Source organism: Cyprinodon variegatus, unplaced genomic scaffold (assembly GCF_000732505.1).
Source record: "Cyprinodon variegatus isolate N-32 unplaced genomic scaffold, C_variegatus-1.0 Scaffold668, whole genome shotgun sequence".
Lineage (NCBI taxonomy): Eukaryota > Metazoa > Chordata > Actinopteri > Cyprinodontiformes > Cyprinodontidae > Cyprinodon > Cyprinodon variegatus.
Window position 1 is genome coordinate 431,641 of NW_015151121.1, and position 17,773 is coordinate 449,413.

The 17,773-nt window shown below is 39.4% G+C and overlaps 1 protein-coding gene across 2 annotated transcripts in view; it reads left to right on the forward strand.

Moving 5' to 3' along the window:
- Positions 1–17,773, forward strand: part of LOC107097063 (RNA-binding protein Nova-1-like) — an 83,499-nt gene that overhangs the window by 39,494 nt on the left and 26,232 nt on the right. The window lies entirely within an intron of this gene.

Here is a 17,773-nt window from a genome sequence, read left to right on the forward strand (position 1 = left end):
ATTTGGCTTCAATCTCAATTATCTCAGAGTAATGCAGAAGAAAAACTGGATTTTCAGTTTCTCTGAAGTCAATTCAAACATTCAATTCTATTGAATTCCTGTTGCAGAGAAAGTCTTAAAAACACTCAGAATATATTTTGGAGTATGGAGTAAAAATAATGTTTCCTCACTTTTTTTTCTCTGTAATTTTGGGGTATTTGTCATATTTAAGGTAAGAAACATCGTTGAATATGGATTTTTTACTCGTAACGCTCTGATCTTTTAGTTCTTACTAATAGTTATTACCTGACAATAAACGCTTTTTTGTGTTTTAATCCGTCTTAGAAAACCTATTGTGGGACTACACTGTGACATTAGATCTTACTGGATAACAAAGAGCAGACTGACCTCTGTTTTTAGATCCCGTTTCTAACTACGACAACGTTTAGTTTGAATTACAGTAATAGGCGTCTTCTGGAGCCAGAGTTTTATTTCTTTCCAATGTTGATTTATGTCATGTTGGAGGAGAATCTCAGGCGGTTTTACTGTCAGCGCATGCAAAAATGAGCCGCAGAGCTGGCAGTTCAGGAATAGTTAAGGATGTTATGGTGGATTTTTCGCTGCACTGTTTCAGTTTTAAGTGCTGCATGTCTTCACGGCAAAACCAGGTTCGCATAAGCCTGAGCAAACATGAGCTCAGAGGTGCAAAAAAGACAAGAAACATGCCCTTGCACACACACACATATACACACGGCAGTCCCAGCTGTAACAAATGGGGAGCAGATTTTGTATGATGATGATGATGTAAAAGACCAGGCATGCTGGTCTCCATGGATGACAAGTTTGTTGAGTAAATGTTCAGAGTGCTGCGATGATGTGAGTGCACTCAAATCTGTGTGTTTGGGGTCATTCTCTGATATATGAGCCACAACTTAATGATTTGATTGTGCCAGTTTTTAGAGACGCAGTCTGTCATTTGGTGTAGATTAGATTTATTAGAATTTTGGGTCCGATTTTAGCTGGGATAATGGTTGGACATTTTTTTGTTATTTTGGAAAAACTTTTTCAACAAACCTCCCTCCATATTTCTCACATGTTTGAAAGAACAGTGAGAGTTTAAAGCAGGCTCCAGGCACAGTTGCTGATAGGTCCTCTGTAACTCTCAAAGTTGATTCCTTGCAGCATCATAAAAGGAGATGTGTGCGTTGCTTCATGTAACAGCAGCCAGATTTTTTTTTCTCTTCATTATTTTGCAGCTGAGTAAAACTCTAACAGAGCGTAGCTGAAGCTACAGGCTACATGATGTCATGAGGTGAGCGTTTGGCGTTAAGGGGAGAGAGGATTGAGCTCTACTAGACTTCAAACATCTGGTGCTTTGCTAATTTGTGAAAACCTCCTTACAATAAGACAGGTATTTGTTACCATGTGGCTCAGCTTGACTCCACGGATGCTGACAGACGTCTACCGCAGCTCTGTGTTTGTGTCACATGATGAAGGCGCGTTCGGCTGACAGAGATTGGACGAAAATGAGAGAAAGTTTAAAGAATGTAAACTTATAAAGGGGATAGGGAAACAGAAACGTGTCGGTTTTTTAAGGATATAACACATAGAAGATTTATTTATTATAACCTGACATGAAGATACTAATCATACTCTGATCCTCTATTTTATGTTTTAGGGTTGAGTGTTTATTATTGTATATTTTTTATTATATCATTAGATTTTTTATCACTTCATGCTTCTTTTTTTTTTTTTGCTTTTCTTTAAGCAGCACTTAATAATGAGTTTGAGCAGCTCAGAGTTTTTGTTACTCGTCATAAAGTAACACCAATTTAACATTTTTTTTAACTAAGTAAAAGTAAAAAGTAGTCATCCAAGAAATTAAGTAAAAGTAACAAAGTATTTGGTAAAGAGGCTACTTGAGCACTAAGTATCTGACATTTTAAGAGCTCAAATGCTTAAAGAATACAAACATATGTCATGAATATAAAAGAACAAATTCGTGCAGAAGAAATACTATTTTTTATTTTTTTTTGGCATAAAACTTTGGTAACCAATCCTTACAATGAGAACTGTATATATGTTAGGACAGGGTAATAAATATCTGTTAATATCACTGTTAATATCTACTATTTACAGTATATTTACCTGATTTTGGAATAATTTAAATTACTCAGAAAGCACAGAGTAGCCAGGGTACGAGTACAAGTACGAGTAGCGATACTTTATAAGAATATAACTCAAGTAAAAGTAAGAAGTATGGCACCGTAAACCTGCTCCTAGAAGTATTTTTTTTAATCAAATTCTTACTCAAGTAAATGTAACGGAGTAAATGTAAGTAATTACTACCCACCTCTGCTCAGGATGCAGTTTTGCTTTAATTCATAGCAGAGCAGACAGACGGTAGCAATGAAAACTGAGAAGTGGTAATTACTGTCATTTATTCTGACAGGGATTATGATACTAGTTTCAAGTATTTTTAAAATCCAATACTTTACAAAAAGAAAGACTTTCAACAAATGTTCACAGCCAATCTTACAAGCACTGCCTGTCCCAGCAAATTAACCCCAATGTCAGGCAGTGCAATGCTTCAAGAAATTCCCCAAAACCCCAAAAGGTCCATCCTGGACTCTGTAGGGCTTCTTAAACCTGAGGTTTTAAATAACCGAGCAGCTAACCACTCCTTTTGAAAGCAATGCTTCTCTCCATTAAGAATACTGACTTTGGTATGGAAAGCTGAATTTTTGACAGATAGTACCAAAGTATCCTTGACCACAGTGCTCAACCTTATAAGCACAAAAAGTTTTAACCAACTGCCAAGCATGACGGTGGAGGGGTGATGATATGGGTTTGTTTTGAAATTAAGTGGACCAAGAACGCTGCTGTACACTAAAGGATCCTGCAGTCAAATATGAGACCATCTGTTTGACAGTTGCTTGCCTCAAACTGGGTCATCAGGAGGGTAATGATCTTAAACTGAGAGGGTCCACAGTCACTGGAAGTATTAGTGTTGTATAAAGCATGTAACATCAGACACAACAGTTGCCTATCAGATGAGCAATAAGACGACTTAATGTATAAACTAATAGGTCTGTTTCTCCTCTGCACAAATCCTACACCATGAAGCCTCAATTATGTCATCCACAAGCGTTAGCAGGACTTCGAATCAAATAGTCCATAAAGGTGAAACGCAAAATGGTCTCAGAAGGACAGACCTATTATAAGATAAACGAAAGAATGTTTTTTTTTTTTCTTTTCTGGGCTTACATTGTGAATCAAAGTGAGCTTCAAGTTTGGTTTAAGTAGTCCATGTTGAATGGACGTATTTTCCACTTCCTACAAACTGTTTACTGTTCATGAGGGACAAACAGTCGGATGGAGGGAGATGTTGAAAGCAGAAATGGGGCAGCTGACGGGGTAACAGCACGGTTGGAGTCACCCGGGGGAGCAGAGCTGGATTTGGGGGGGGATTTTAGGCTATAGCGAGGGGACAAGGAGGCTTAGACCAGCTGACTCTGTTCTCACAACACACCCACACACATTCATTCACAAACAACAACCAAAGATGGAAAAACGCAAAAAAAAAACACTCAAATATTTGGAAATAGACCAGGAAGGTGTCAGGTTTGATCAGGTTTTAAAGGCATTCATTCAAATGATAGCATTTAGTATAGGAGGGGCCGAATGGGGCTGTTTAGATAACTTTTAGACAGAGAAGCACAAAGCATTGTGGGTAGAAGGGCAAGCAGGAGGCGTGTAATGGGTCAGAAGACAGGTGTGGCTCCATCAAAGCAGCTGTGTGACACTAGAAAACCAGCAGCAGCATTAAATAGGGATAAAATGACGGAGTATGTACAAGGTCAGAATATTATCACTCACTACATCACTGTTAAAGCGGCAGAATTCCTGCTGCTCTATAGGGCATATTGTTTTTAAGCATACGAAAGGATGGACGGAAGATGGAAGAAAAGATAACAGAGTAAGAAGTGTACCCAAATGAGGTCAAAGTCAGGAACGCTCCTGCCCTCTTTCCTCCTTCTCTGCACCACTTTATTAGGCTGCCACTATCACTCTTTGGGCATTTGAGAAAGATGTCCGCCTTCGCGGTGTCTGCATCCGAGCATGTGTGAGGGTGTTGGTAAAATCAGGACAGTGCTGAACTCGTTTGGCTTGAGGAGGAATTCACACGAGATCCAGTTACTTTCGCCAGTTCTCAGAGGACACGAGCGAGCTGTGTGTGTGTGTGGAGGAGAGACAAGTAGGGGTCTGATTAGGTGTGTGTATATATAGTTGGCTGTAGTGACACGGTTAGATGTACAACTTTCTGAAGAGCGGGATGGCTGAGCGGAACGAGTGTGTGATTATATCTGCATTCTTTCCATAGGTGTGTGAGTGTTTAAAAGGGTTCCTGCAATGCTGCTGTTTAATGGCATTTAGCATGACTGTGTGTTTAATCCCCAGGAAAGACCTGAACGCTCCATGTTGGTCCAGCCGTTAGCCTTTCCAGAGTCTTCCTGTCTAAACCTCCCATTTTGTACCATTTCAGGGAGCACCTGTTCACCTGTGCAAGTAAACACCATGTTTTCATCTTGTCGTGAATGTAACTGATATCCGCAGCCCGACGGGTGTGTTTTACCACCGTGGGAGATGAAGGAGTATGCTCATGTGTTTATGCTCTTCTTCCAGTGCTGAAATAGAAGCTCTCAGATGTTCAGACCTTTGTTGAAATTCAACGTTTGGGGGATTTTGCAAAATAAGAGCATTCTCAATGATTTCAAACTTCTTTAAATCATAATATTAATTGTATGTTGTACAAGAAAAATAGAATAGCACTAATCTTTTGCTAAGTATTGTGGACAAGCATTTTGCTATAGCACCTTGCAACTCCATCCATCCATCCATCCATCCATCCATCCATCCATCCATCCATCCATCCATCCATCCATACATACATACATACATACATACATACATACATACATTTCCATCACGCTTATCCCAAGTATACACAAGGAGAATCCTTTTTACCAAATACTTTTTTTACTCCTGGAAGGATTAGCATATTGACTAAAGCCCTCTAACAAATATTAATATAAATTCTACAGCTGTATTTTATTTTTTTTTAGGATATAGGGAGCCCAAAAAAGTTATAAAGCAATCCACTGGACTTTGTTTCCAAGTTTGAAGATGTTTCGCTTCCAATCCAGGAAACTTTTTTCAATTCAAAATATCAGAAATAGCGTTTAGTTTGAGGTTCTTATACAGTAGGATAATCAAAGCTGCCATATTTGATTTGAATTGGACTTGTTTCTAATTTCAGGTTGTATTCTAGCTGATTTTTCCTGATTTAGAAGTCAGATCAACTGATTTCTGAGGAAACTAGTTTAATGAATCAGTTTACTATCATGTATAGTAGCCATAGTTTTGATATATCATCTGAAACAATTATTAAACTCCCCTGCAAAAGGGCCCACACACTGGAAAATATAGTGTTTGGCTGACATTATTGTTTGGTTTGACGATATGCTCTTTTTTTTCTTAACAAAAGCAACTTCCTCCTTTGGGAGATGAGAGATGATAATTTACGTTTATTCTAATGCTACACTAGGCTGTTGCTTGTTCCTGCCTTTCAGCCACATTCTTCATTTGAATGTTTCTTAGGTCTACTCCACCCATTTAACTATGATATAAGATAAACACTGGTTTCCACACATTTTTTTTTACAAACTTTACTCTGTGATAAGAGGCAAGGAAGACAAAGTGGATAAATGGAGGGAGAAAGAGTCAGAAAACAAGGCGAGTAAGGAGGTGAGAGGCAGGGGGGAGGCCGAAAAAAGGGGAAAGATATGTGAGGAAAAATCGGAGGAGAGGCCGGTCATGGCATCTTTTCAGCTGTTTGCTCGGCATGGGCCGGGTCACTTGGGCAACAAGGGCTGCGCTGCCAAGGAAGTGAAGACAAGAGGGGAAGGAGGGGGGGGGGAGGATGATGGGAATCAAGGGAGGAGAGGCAAACAGCTCTTTGGAGAGAAAACAAGGAAAGTTGATTCAAAGCTTTTGCCTTAAAACATATCTCACATTTTTACAGGATACAACACCAAATTACTGAAGATAGTTAAATTCAATTAAAAAATATCCTAAATTGAATGTTATATACAAAGTTTAATCCTTTTCTGCAGCCATAATGGTCATTTGTTTAAATGAAGACTTTAAACAGTGCTCTGTAATTCAATATAAACCTTCAGCTTAATGCCTTATTTCCAAGCTAAATGTGTCTCTTCGCTGCATAAAAATATAAACACAATAATTGGATGTTTATGAAGTTTTCACATAACCAGCAGAGTTATTAGCAAAGCAGAGAACATGGAGGGAAAGCTGGACAAGCAGCAGCTCCAGTGAAAGAAGTTACATCAGTTCAGAGGAATTCCTTCCTTTTCTTCCAGCTCCTTTTGTTATTCTTTAGAGCGGGTCGCCTTATTCTTCCAGCGTCTCCGTCACTGCCGGACCTCTGGGCAGATAAAAGATTGGGGGGGGAGGAAGGAGGTGGGGGAGACTGAAGGAGCAGAGGGAGTAAGGGGGGAGCAGAAAGGAAAGAGGCTGACAGGAACCTCTGTTTGATTGCATTGTCATATATTATAAGAATACTAATATGTTTAGTATTTAATGCAAAAACTTTGATAAGTTCCACCAGTTTCGTATTTTATGCAAGCACAGAAACTAGCTATTCACAGACGCTACATAAAGTTGAAACTTTTAAATCAATGTCGGATATCTTTCAGTCCATATCTTCTAGGGTTTCTTTGTTTTACTTTTAGAAACCTGCATGTGTAAAGATGCATGTACGCAATCTGGGGGGTCCTACCTGATGATGTCATGGCTTTGGAAGTTCCTGGTTCCTGATGACTCACTACATCTGAGTGAAATAGAGAAACACATGTGGATTAACACCACAAACATGGTGCTTCCTTTCGGGTGATCCTTAAAATAATCTAAGGAAATCAGCCAAGGTATCCGAATGAGGACCTCCATATTAGTCTGGTTCATCCTAGGATCAGTTTGCCTGAAGGTGCCATGTTTATCTGTTTAAAGAACTTGATATAAACAGAATGTGAACATCCATTCAGCAAGAGCGCGGGTTTTCTGTCGCAGAGGTAAATGGGTTAAAGGTGCAAAATCTACACATTGGATGAAAAACGATCTTCTAAATAATTAATTTCCGCTGTGAAAAGAGTCCTGTACCAACCTTCAAAAAGAAAGAGGGCATAAATTCCAAAGCAGAGACGGGGGCCATACATTTTTTCAGACATGTCATATGGTTGGATGAAGATGAAGATGAAGAACACCATCCCAGCGTAGAGATGTTCATCACGCATCATGGATCATGAAGAAAGAAGATAATGTAGAAATGATTTGCATTTAAAAACACCTGCAAAGAAGTAAAATTTATCTCCTAATAGTCAATAACTTTAAGTAAAGTTATCAAATTTGTTAGAAAAATGCTCAAGGTGAGCTGGTTAAAGCATTTCAGTCCAGAAACCAACTTTAACAAGTTTGTACGAGCAAACTGTCAACATTTGACCTTAGTCATAGTTTCTTTATGTGCAAACCTGATCATAGTTCTAGTAATCCTAAAGTTATGCTTGTTTCACAAAAACAAAATGCCGCAGCATGCAGTTTAAATGCTTTAAACTGGAAAAAAACAAACAAAATATGTTGAGTGCTTTCCTGTTATGTTTTCAGGATACAAGAGTAAGACTTTTTATTTTCTCGTAATTTTACCTAAAGTAGTAAAAAAACAGTTTAGCTTCCCTCAGGCTAGCTCTCCACAATCAACCCAGAGTTTATTATGTTTTTTTCCTAATTGAGCATGTGTTTGTTTGGTGAAACCAATGTAAGCGTCTGTGGGGGAGTGTGAATTATAGGCCTGTAAGTTCTCATGGGGCAGATGAAGTCTTGGCATTATCACATTTATATCTACATTAGCCTCGGTTCTTCCTCTCTAAATATTCTCTCCGTCTTCCAGTTCCTGGCCTCTTTCTTGCCTCTCTACGTGTCCCTCTAAAAAAACTGACCTTTCTGACCTTTTCTCCTCCTGCCCCTCCATTCTTTCTTCTGTAATTTCCACCCCTGCTCTCCTCCTTCTCCTTCTCCTCCTCCTTCTCCTCCTCCTCTCTCTCTCTCTGTCCAGTTTTCTGTTTAATGACGACTTGGTCGACTGCAGGGGAGAACAGGTCCAAGTTTCCTTACTGTGCCTGATTACATCAGCACATGCAGCCCTGCACACACGCACACCCACTTCATTCACTTCACGCTATTCACTTTTTGGACAAACTTCTCATGACATCACCAACATCTGTCCAGATGCAGGACAGAGTGCACTCAGTGGACATTCACCAGCATGTTTGCGTGATCAATCTATTGATTTGTATGCAATAAGATGGGACTGACTGTAATGATATGTAGCAAGAGGTCAGTTTCTTTTCACAGATGGTTGAAATGAGGTAAATGGGATAATTTTTTTTTTATCAACTTGGCATTTTTGTATAATATTTACACTGTTTATGCGGTAAAAAAAAAAAAAAAAAAGCAGTGTACTGTAAGGTGTAGCCTGCCACTCGTCCAATCGCTTTGTGTTTCTTTCTGAGATGTTGTCTGTGTACAATAGGTTTTATTTGGGGTATTTCCGAATATAAATTATATTCTGTATTCAAGCAATGTTTTCAAGAACTGAATCTATTAATGGGAAATGAATGGCCTGTCTTTTAAGGCGCTAACTTCAATTGTTCAGTGTTATTTGGAGTGAAAGGATTTGGAGCTGTATTAATAAATGGATTAGATTGGATTGAATGTATTATTCTTTTTTTTTCTGAGTTAGGGTGACTGGAGTTACTAAAAAGGACTATTAATGCAGACTGGTGCAAGACAAATAAATTCAAATTATATTGAAAAGCCTCTCCTCTTGCAGTATGTGTGCTTCGCTGCACCCAGCGTGACTTCATCTGTCCCCTAGTGGGTGTGTTTGGTTGCTCACCTCTGTTTTTCTTCCAACAAACCCTCACTCCTAATAAAACCTTCCTGAGGTCTTTGCGGTCGTTTCCTTAAGGTTATTAACATGTCAGTCGATGAATTCATTCCTCTGCATGTCTGTTCGTCTCATTGTCAGCACATCTTTTATCGTAGTGCTTGGAAACCTTTTTTGCTTGGAGTCAAAAGAAAATTTGAATTTAGTTAATACATCTTGGGATTTAGGAGGAGTCCCTCAGGGAGCTCTCATCTATGGAGGAACTAAACAGCAAATAAACTGTTTTCATGCTTCTTTATTGAAAGTGATTCTTTGTTTTTTACAGGGTATGCATATTTGTTTCAGTTTCTGGGGGTAAATATTTTGTTGTTTTTATGGCTTCAGTTATTGCGGATGAATTTTCATGAGCTTTGCTCTGCAGCTTCTGAATGAAACTTGATTAAATATCTGGGAGGGTCGGTTAGCGGTCATATTCAATCCCCCTAGTCAAACTTATAGAACTTACTTTGTGCAAACAAATGCTATTTGTTTCCTCTGAGGCTTAGTTTAAATTGCGGAGGCCTGATGAAAGTCTGCTGAGTGAGCTGGAGACATAAAACAAGAACAGTAGGAAATCTGACATATCTTTACCGTCTTTATATGGATTGTCATTACCTGATGCGTCCCGGAAGCACGATCCGTTCTGCGCATCCAGATATACATCCGGGTCGCCCTCGATTTTACTTTGTTAAAAAGACCTAAATGATGTTTCCCCCCCCAAAAAAATATTAAGTGTACTAAGATATAATGTGTTAAAGGTTAATAATGTATTTCCTGAGAAAATAAAGGCCTTAAAGTCTTTTCTGTTTTATCAGTCGTCTCTGCCCGATCTGCACCAGAGATGAGTTCCTTCATTACTTCCGGTTTCTAACATTTTCAGCTTTGGATTTAAACATAAATCTATTCTTTTTAATTTTTTTGTTTTCGTTTCATTTTAAACTTATGGTATATATCACATAATCTTAAGAAAGACAGAACAAAAATGCAGGTAAACATGGTTTAATCATATTTTGTCGGACTGCTCTGAGCTTGTCAGATGGTGACGTCAGAGAAGCAGTTCAACGAAGAAAAAGTAAAAAGCTTCAAAATTGTCTCACAAAAGTCATAAAATATTTTTGAAGACGTGTATTAGCATTCTTTGGTGAGATAAGGAGAGAAATCAGTAATTTTAACGCCATAATTACATTCTTTATGGACACCCAGATGTATAAACACGCATGTGCAGGACAGATCGGGTAGTGACATGCATTTTCATTTCCTTTCTGCAGCCTTAACAAGGTAAAGCACAACAGCTTTTCAACGTGTTGCTAATCCAGACCATCTGATCAAGGATTTCAATTTAACCTGAGCTTAAACCGGGCCTAAGGTGATCTATTTAATGAGCTTAACTGTAACATCTCACCATGCTTCAGTGATGCCTGATTAGTCATTATTTACTGAGAGGTGGATAGTTTGCATGGGTTCTTGCAAGTGGATTTAGTTTTTACTCCATTTTTCTGTAGTTTGTTTTTATTTTTTTACTTTTTTTCTATGTGCTTAATTGTTATAAAGGCAAGGAATGAAGAAATCAATGAAAACCTGTTGTTTCATATAAAGAAATGACTGACTACTCAATTTAAAAGTCTGTGTCGCTCTTGCCTAAAGTCACTTGAAGCCCTCTAACCAGGTTGTGGCCCAGTGTTTGTTTTTCGGGTTCGACACGCATCCTGTAGAATCTCTTTTTTTCTCTCAGCCTCTCCGTTTTACTGATGCTACTCTGTTGTGACAGGTTTCACAGAGCTTTCTCTCTCAGCCTCCCGCTCTGTCCGTTTCTCTCCATGTCTCTGTTTGCCTCCCTCTGTCGCTGTTGTCACTCCATTTTGACATCGCCATGTTGGCTTTGCTCCCGATCTCCTTCTGTCTCTGAGTTTCTGTAGGTTTTTTTTTCCTTTTCATCTCTTCTTTTCTTTTCCTTGATGCGTCTGAAGCTGTGTGTGAGCCAGCGTATCTGTAGCCAGCATCATTCCTTTCTCCTCCTGATGTTTATTTATTCCCATCAGAGGCACGCTGGAAGGGAGAAAGCTGTACATCTCCACACAGCAGGGGATGAACATCATGTACCTGTGAACATGGGACTTCTGCTGTTTCTGTCACAGCTCATCTTCTTGCCCTCTGTAGTTTTCGGCAGATCTTCGTCAAATATTAATGAGTAGCAGTAGTTGGAGAAACTCTCCCAACTATAGGAAGCTGCTTTTCAGAAGTAAGTTTGCAGAAGTTTATCTGAATGCTTTTGGCTTATTAGAGCAATCCTGCTGTAGAAACCAGATGGCTTGAGTTTAAAATGGATTACAAAGAAAACATCCTCCAGGGAACATTTTCAGCATTTTCTAAAAACTGAATCTATCTTCTTGTTCATGAAAAAAAGACGAATCTGTCCACAACTTTTGTTGCTTCTAAGTCAGGAAGAAAAAAAGCTTTTTTTTTATATTCCTGAACAAAGTTTTACTTGGTGGCAAATGAAATCCTTGAGAATTTGGCTGCTAAGGTCAGTGCTGTTTACACAGTGTTCTATTTCCTCATTCGTTCCTCTTTAGTTGTAAGGATGTCTGTTTGCAAGGGTGCTCTGTTACTCAGAAGTTGCTGAAGATGTTTCCTGGCATTAAACCAACATAGATGTCAGTAACAATTGTCAGGTATAAAGGCGGTAAGTTGAAATACTTAAAAGACACTAAATCATGTATCATAAGTGTAACATTGAAAAAAAGATTATGTTTATTTAGAAGAAATATTAAGAAGAAGTTTAGCATAGCTAGAACCTTCCAAGAACCTACATGTAACATTATCTGAATTGAAAAGTATTTTCCAAAAATACATGCAAACTAGCCTTAAAGTAGCAAGGAAGTAACCTGTAAATCACAAAGGATCATGATGAAGGAAAGTTTGCTTTAATTCTTAGAACATGACCTATACGAGCAAGGACAGTAGCTATCATGTTTGGGTAAAGTAAACTGTACATATCAGGGAAATTCAATTCAATTTACTTTATTTATATAGCTCCAATTCACAACATACTGTATGTCATCTCAAGGCACTTTACAGTTCACCAGATCATACAGTCAAATTGATTCAAAGTTTTCTATCTAAGGAAAACCAGTTGATTGCATCGACTCATTGACTCAAATGCAATCCCTCACACTAAGCATGCTTGTAGCGACAGTGGAGAGGAAAAACTCCCTTTTAACGGCAATAAACCTCCAGCAGAACCAGGCTCAGTGTGAGCAGCCATCTGCCGAGGCCGACTGGGGTTCAAGGAGACAGAAGTAGAGATACAAAAGCAACTATAAAAGGTGGCCCCGTCCAGGAAACACACAGCCAGGCAGATGAGCTATGAGCCAGAGCACATCCAGCCAGTCACAGTCAGAGAAACAGGACTACACTGGAAAAACAGGGTGATCTCCAACATCTATAAACAAAGGTGTTGATGGAAGCAGCACAGCTGATAGTTCTCTCCAGGATGGAGTCACAGCCAAAAAGGAAAAGACGAGGCAAAGCTACCATGAGAAATATCTGAAAGAAGCTGTAGGTGGCAGAAATAAGGATGTGAGAAATGATCCGCTCCAGAAAATGCAGGAAGATGTCTTTTAACTTTCCAGAAAATCATTGCAAGTTCGCAGAAAGTTATTGCTAAATTCCTAAAGATGATGATTTAACTTAAGAAATTAACCTGTAGTTTAGGAAATCATAAAAAGTACCAAAGAAAAAAATCCTAGAATTAACCTGCATAGGCTTGATTGGTCTGCCTAACACAATCCTGCAATGTTTTTAAACCAGAGAAGGATGCTAAAGTATTTTGACTTACTTTTTCCTCTCTCTAAGTTTAGCCTGATTATAAAAATCCAATATTTCCTCCCACTGACGCTCTAGGATCAAATGGGTCTTTCTCCCAGTTAAGATCCAAACTTTTTTCCAGCTCAGATAATCCTTATGAGACCTGAAAATGTAAATTGAGCTCTACCTGCTGTATAAATCCTGGACCAAATTAGAGTTTATTGTAACAAGTGCAATATCCTTTGCCCTGGTTGTCATCTACAGAAGCCCAGAGAGGCCAGGTCTTCCCGCTTCTGGCCGGATGAGGATGGAAAGTATGAATCATGACTGTTAATTGTGGGTTGACTAATGCAATTAACAGGCAGTGAGACAGGGAGTGATCTTTATGAGCCACTGTAGCTACACCATTGTTAGACCTCATAAAGAAATCAAAGAGGACACACAATGGAGCAGGAAGGTTCATACACACCCTGTGTTAAGCTAGGAAAATTGGCCAACTATAGAAATGTAGTATTTGGTAAAATCAAATATGTTTGCATGGATTCTTATCTCAGGATTCAGAATGAAAAATCAGTGAATCTCACATTTTTGTTTCTTGACTTCTTAACATTTATTAAGTGTAAAGCTGGGAGCATTTCAAATGAAAAGTGAAATTTTTTCAGGAAATGTAGAAAAATTCCCACAGTTACGTTTTATCAAACCCGTTCTGATGAGACATTGGAGACCATTGTGCCTATTTACAATTCAGCTAGATGTGTTCGAACCCTGGGAGGAGCCACAGAGTGTGGAAAGCATTCAACTCAGAGAGCTTCCCATAGAGAGATTCAGGCCAAGAACCTTCTTGCTTTGAGGTAGCAGTTCAAGCCAAATATCTGGCTCTAAAGGACTAGTCTTGCCTTTGGGTTGTCCTGTGTAGAATTATGAGGTTTTGAAGGATAACCCGCTCATTTGAATAAGAACCAGATCCTTGGCTTACACTGTGCTTTTCTGCAAACTGCACCGAAAAAAAAACTAAATTCTCTAACTTTGGTCATTAAAACCCTTTTTTTTTTAATTCCACAATGATTCCTTATTTGTTTTGATGCTTCCTCCAAAAAAGTAAACTTTATGTCTCCAACACGTGCTCTGCTCTGTTCGCGTTTAACCACAGAGGGATGTTCCTGTCGAGCTCATCTTGAAGTCCTAACAATCTACGGCGTACCAATCCTTCATATGTTGCTGTGAGTCACAAATCAGAGAAACAGCTCTCTGTGCTTAATGTCTGTTACCACTGCCTCTCTGATCATCAGGGAGAGGAGGAGGAGGAGGAGTGCAGGGGAGGAAGGAGTGAGTCATGTTAGTTAGACCTTAATAAAAACAAGCGCCATGGTCTGCAACCTGGCTCACGACGACAATGAGTGTTCTGGTGTTGAACGAAAAGGTGCCGGGTCACTTTGTCACTGTGGAAACAGAGTTCATGTCTGGCCAAGGCTCTTTGCCTTCAATGCATGTCATCTTCAGAGGACTGCAGCAACTGAACAATGTGTGTGTGTGTAAAGATATACCCCTAACAGATCATTTATAAACCGACTTGAGTCCAGTTTGAACTTGTGAGTTAAGCAGAGAATCATTATTTAGTGTCAGCATTCCTTTGCTGAGCTGCTGCTGCAGGTGTTTCATCTCTGAAACGTTTCCTCCTGACCTAAACTTCGGAGCTCAGTTAGATTCTGTATACTTTTAACATCTGTGACTTGTACCTTTCAGTCTCTGCAGTCTTTTTTTTTTTCAGAACTTTTAACTGGACTGGATTACTGTTGTTCAATCTGAAAAACAAACACTGAGAGAAAAGACAATTAGAAGAAATGTATTGATACAATTACTTACTTTGGTGCTCAAGGGCTATGTTTCCCTCGATGGGAAACATAGCCCTTAATTTTGATTGATATGCATGAATAGGAGTAAAGAATAGGGCTCCCCACCCCCCCAGGCCTGAAACTGGTGGTGGAGTTAAGATAGATGAAGCTGACAGTCTGTAGACTGCTGGTTAGCAAGACGGTCTGCTGAGCTTTATGGGGAGATCCGGTGAATTGCAGGAGCTGATACTAGAGCTTCACACAGGGACCTGGAAGATGGAAGTCCAGTTGGATAACACAGGTTGAGAGAACCTGTCCATGATGAGCAAGCATGAAGCGACAGTGGAGAGGAAAAACTCCCTGTTGGGAACAAACCTCTGGCAGAACCAGGCTCATCATGGTTTTCTTCTGCCTGACCGGTAGAGATGAGATGCGGAACGCATTAAGAGTCCTGGAGGAATGACACTCTGATGAAGTTTTAGTTATGATGGTGGAGGAGAGGCTGGAGGTGGGTTGAAACGGGGTCATCTGAATAAAGTCACACATCGCATCTGCCGCCTGCGCACTAGATAGCAGACGAGTTGCAGATCGAAGGCCTTTTAAGATGAACTTTGGATGCTGATTGGCTTTCGTGGAGGTGGGGTTCAAAGCTGATTAGCTGTGTCGTAGGTGGATGAAGGCGAGTAATCAGTTTATTCAGTTGAACTTCCGCCTAGGCTCCATATAATAATAAACCCTTCATACATTCAGCTCTGGATCAGCTCCACTGAAAGCATTACTTATGAAAACCCCAATTAAAAGTGCATTTTTCCCTGTTAAACCTGCTTTAAGTTTTGATTGCAGAGAATGTGTTTCAAAAATGCAGTAATCCGTCAAATCAAAGACATTTCCTCTGAAACTGAAAAAAAGTTCCTGACTCACAAAAATGTCCAAACTTGATTTTCTTTTTTTTTCTTTTTTTTGAAGAGTAAATGTTAAAATGCACTTGCAGACTCACACTTACGTACTCACGGAACAGAATGCCAACTGAGCTGACTTTAAATCACTAAGGGATGTATAAATTCTGCTGCGTTGGCGCTGCTTTGGCATTTATACGTCTACCACGGTGAGTTTGTGTGTGGGGGCATATTTCAGGAAAGGGTTCTACTGAGACAATCATCCCAATGTTTATTAAAGCTTATTGAAATGACTTCACTTTTGATTTCATTAGAGATTTGAAATTGCAGCACAGCCATGCATGAAATCAGGATATTTCGGTTTTATGTCGAATTTAATTTAATTTAAAAAGCTGGCAGAAACATTCCAATCACATCAATTAGGTTTGTTTCAGTCCACTGCTAGATAGGAACCAGTTTACATTGTGAAGAACACACAATTGTAACCTCTTTATACAACTTTTAGCTCAGATTAAAAAGAGCAAACTAAAACTAATGTGAAATAAAACAAAAATTTGTAGCAATAAATCAGAGAAACTGAAGATAAGGAGGTTCAAAGTTTTTTTTAGAGCTTTCAGAAAGTTTTTAAAGGCCTGACCAGATGAGGTCCACAGACTGCAAGTGGAAACCAGAAGCCAGTAAATCATTTCTGCTGTTTTATTTTGCAGGTGTGATATAAAAAGGAGTGAGCAGTGGGGTTTGAGGTAGTTTTCAATATTCTTTTGCTCTAGACATTTGAATAAAATGGTTAAACTACCTCACTAGCAGCAGTAAAGCCTTACAGACATGTTGCAACATATTACCTTATTAAAAAAATAGACAAAAAGCCCCGAATCTGGACCAGAACATTCTGTTCTTTAGCAGTCAAACAGTCCAAACTGACTGAAGTAAACTTGCTCTGAAGTGTGTTTATTTGAGACTTTAACAAAAGGCAAGACAACGTAATTAAATAAAGTTTTACTTTAGTTATGTGATGGTGAAGGCTTTAATGAAGCATTGTTAGGAGCAGGGGTTTAAATCACTTCTGCATTCATGTATAACACATTAGCAATTATGGTGTGTTGTGTATCATATGGAAGCTCTTGGAGCGTTGGGTTAATATCTAGCGATGGGGTGAAGCTGGTCTTTGCTGCCAAAGCACAGCTGTACAGCAGCCCCAATGCAATCCTCGGTGACAGACTGGCCTTTCCTACCACTATTACACACACGTACGTTCACACGGCAACACACGAAACAAACGCACACTCACTTTCTCATGCCAAGACAATGGCCTGTTAATCCTCGCCTCTGATTGGACGACTGCAGATTACCCAGAGGGCACCAGCTGTCAGGGAGAGGCGAGGCCCAGTTTCCTCAGAGTCAACACACACACAGACAGCTCAGTGGTCAAGGGAGGGTGATTGCAAAAAAAAAAATGGATAGAATAGAGAAAAAAGCGTAGAGCAACAAATGGCTTAACTGTTAACTTCTATATTTAATTGGATTTTTAATCTTGTCATCAGACTCTCTCGACCAAATGAGGCATTCAGCCGCTGTCAACAGATCATGTCTGTCTCTGCTGTCATCAGCCTGTAGAAACAGCAATTTACAGCAATGGCAGTTTGATGCAAACTGGGTTCATAGACAGATTCATCTGCAATCTGCAAATGACAAACATGCTGCTTTATTTTAGTCTCTACTGTCACAGACTCCTTCTGTCCTGAACTTCATCATCTACTTCGTGTTCTCTCTTCATCTGCATCAGTTACCTCTTACGATAATAAATTGAGCAAACAGAGGCGTTTCAATTCTGCTCCGGAAGGAGCCGCAGAGGGCTGAGCCACACTAAGGCGGCCAAGGAGAGGATAGAAAAGGGAAGGGAAGTGGAGCCCGGACCGACTCACTGCTGGATGGTGATAAAACCAGAACCTCCTAAATACTCCAATCAAGGGAAAAGGGATGGAGAGCAAACAAAATACATGGGATGAAAGGGAGATGGAGAGAATGAAATGAGAAATAATAAACCAGAAATAAACCAGAGACAATAAATGATGAAAGTGTGAGACACTGACTTTCTGTTGAGCTGGACTGAGAGGTTCTGCTTTGTCTTACATTCCTTTTGCTTGCAGCCATCTTTACGTAATCAAAACATGTATTGGTTTATTTAAACATCCATTTAAAGC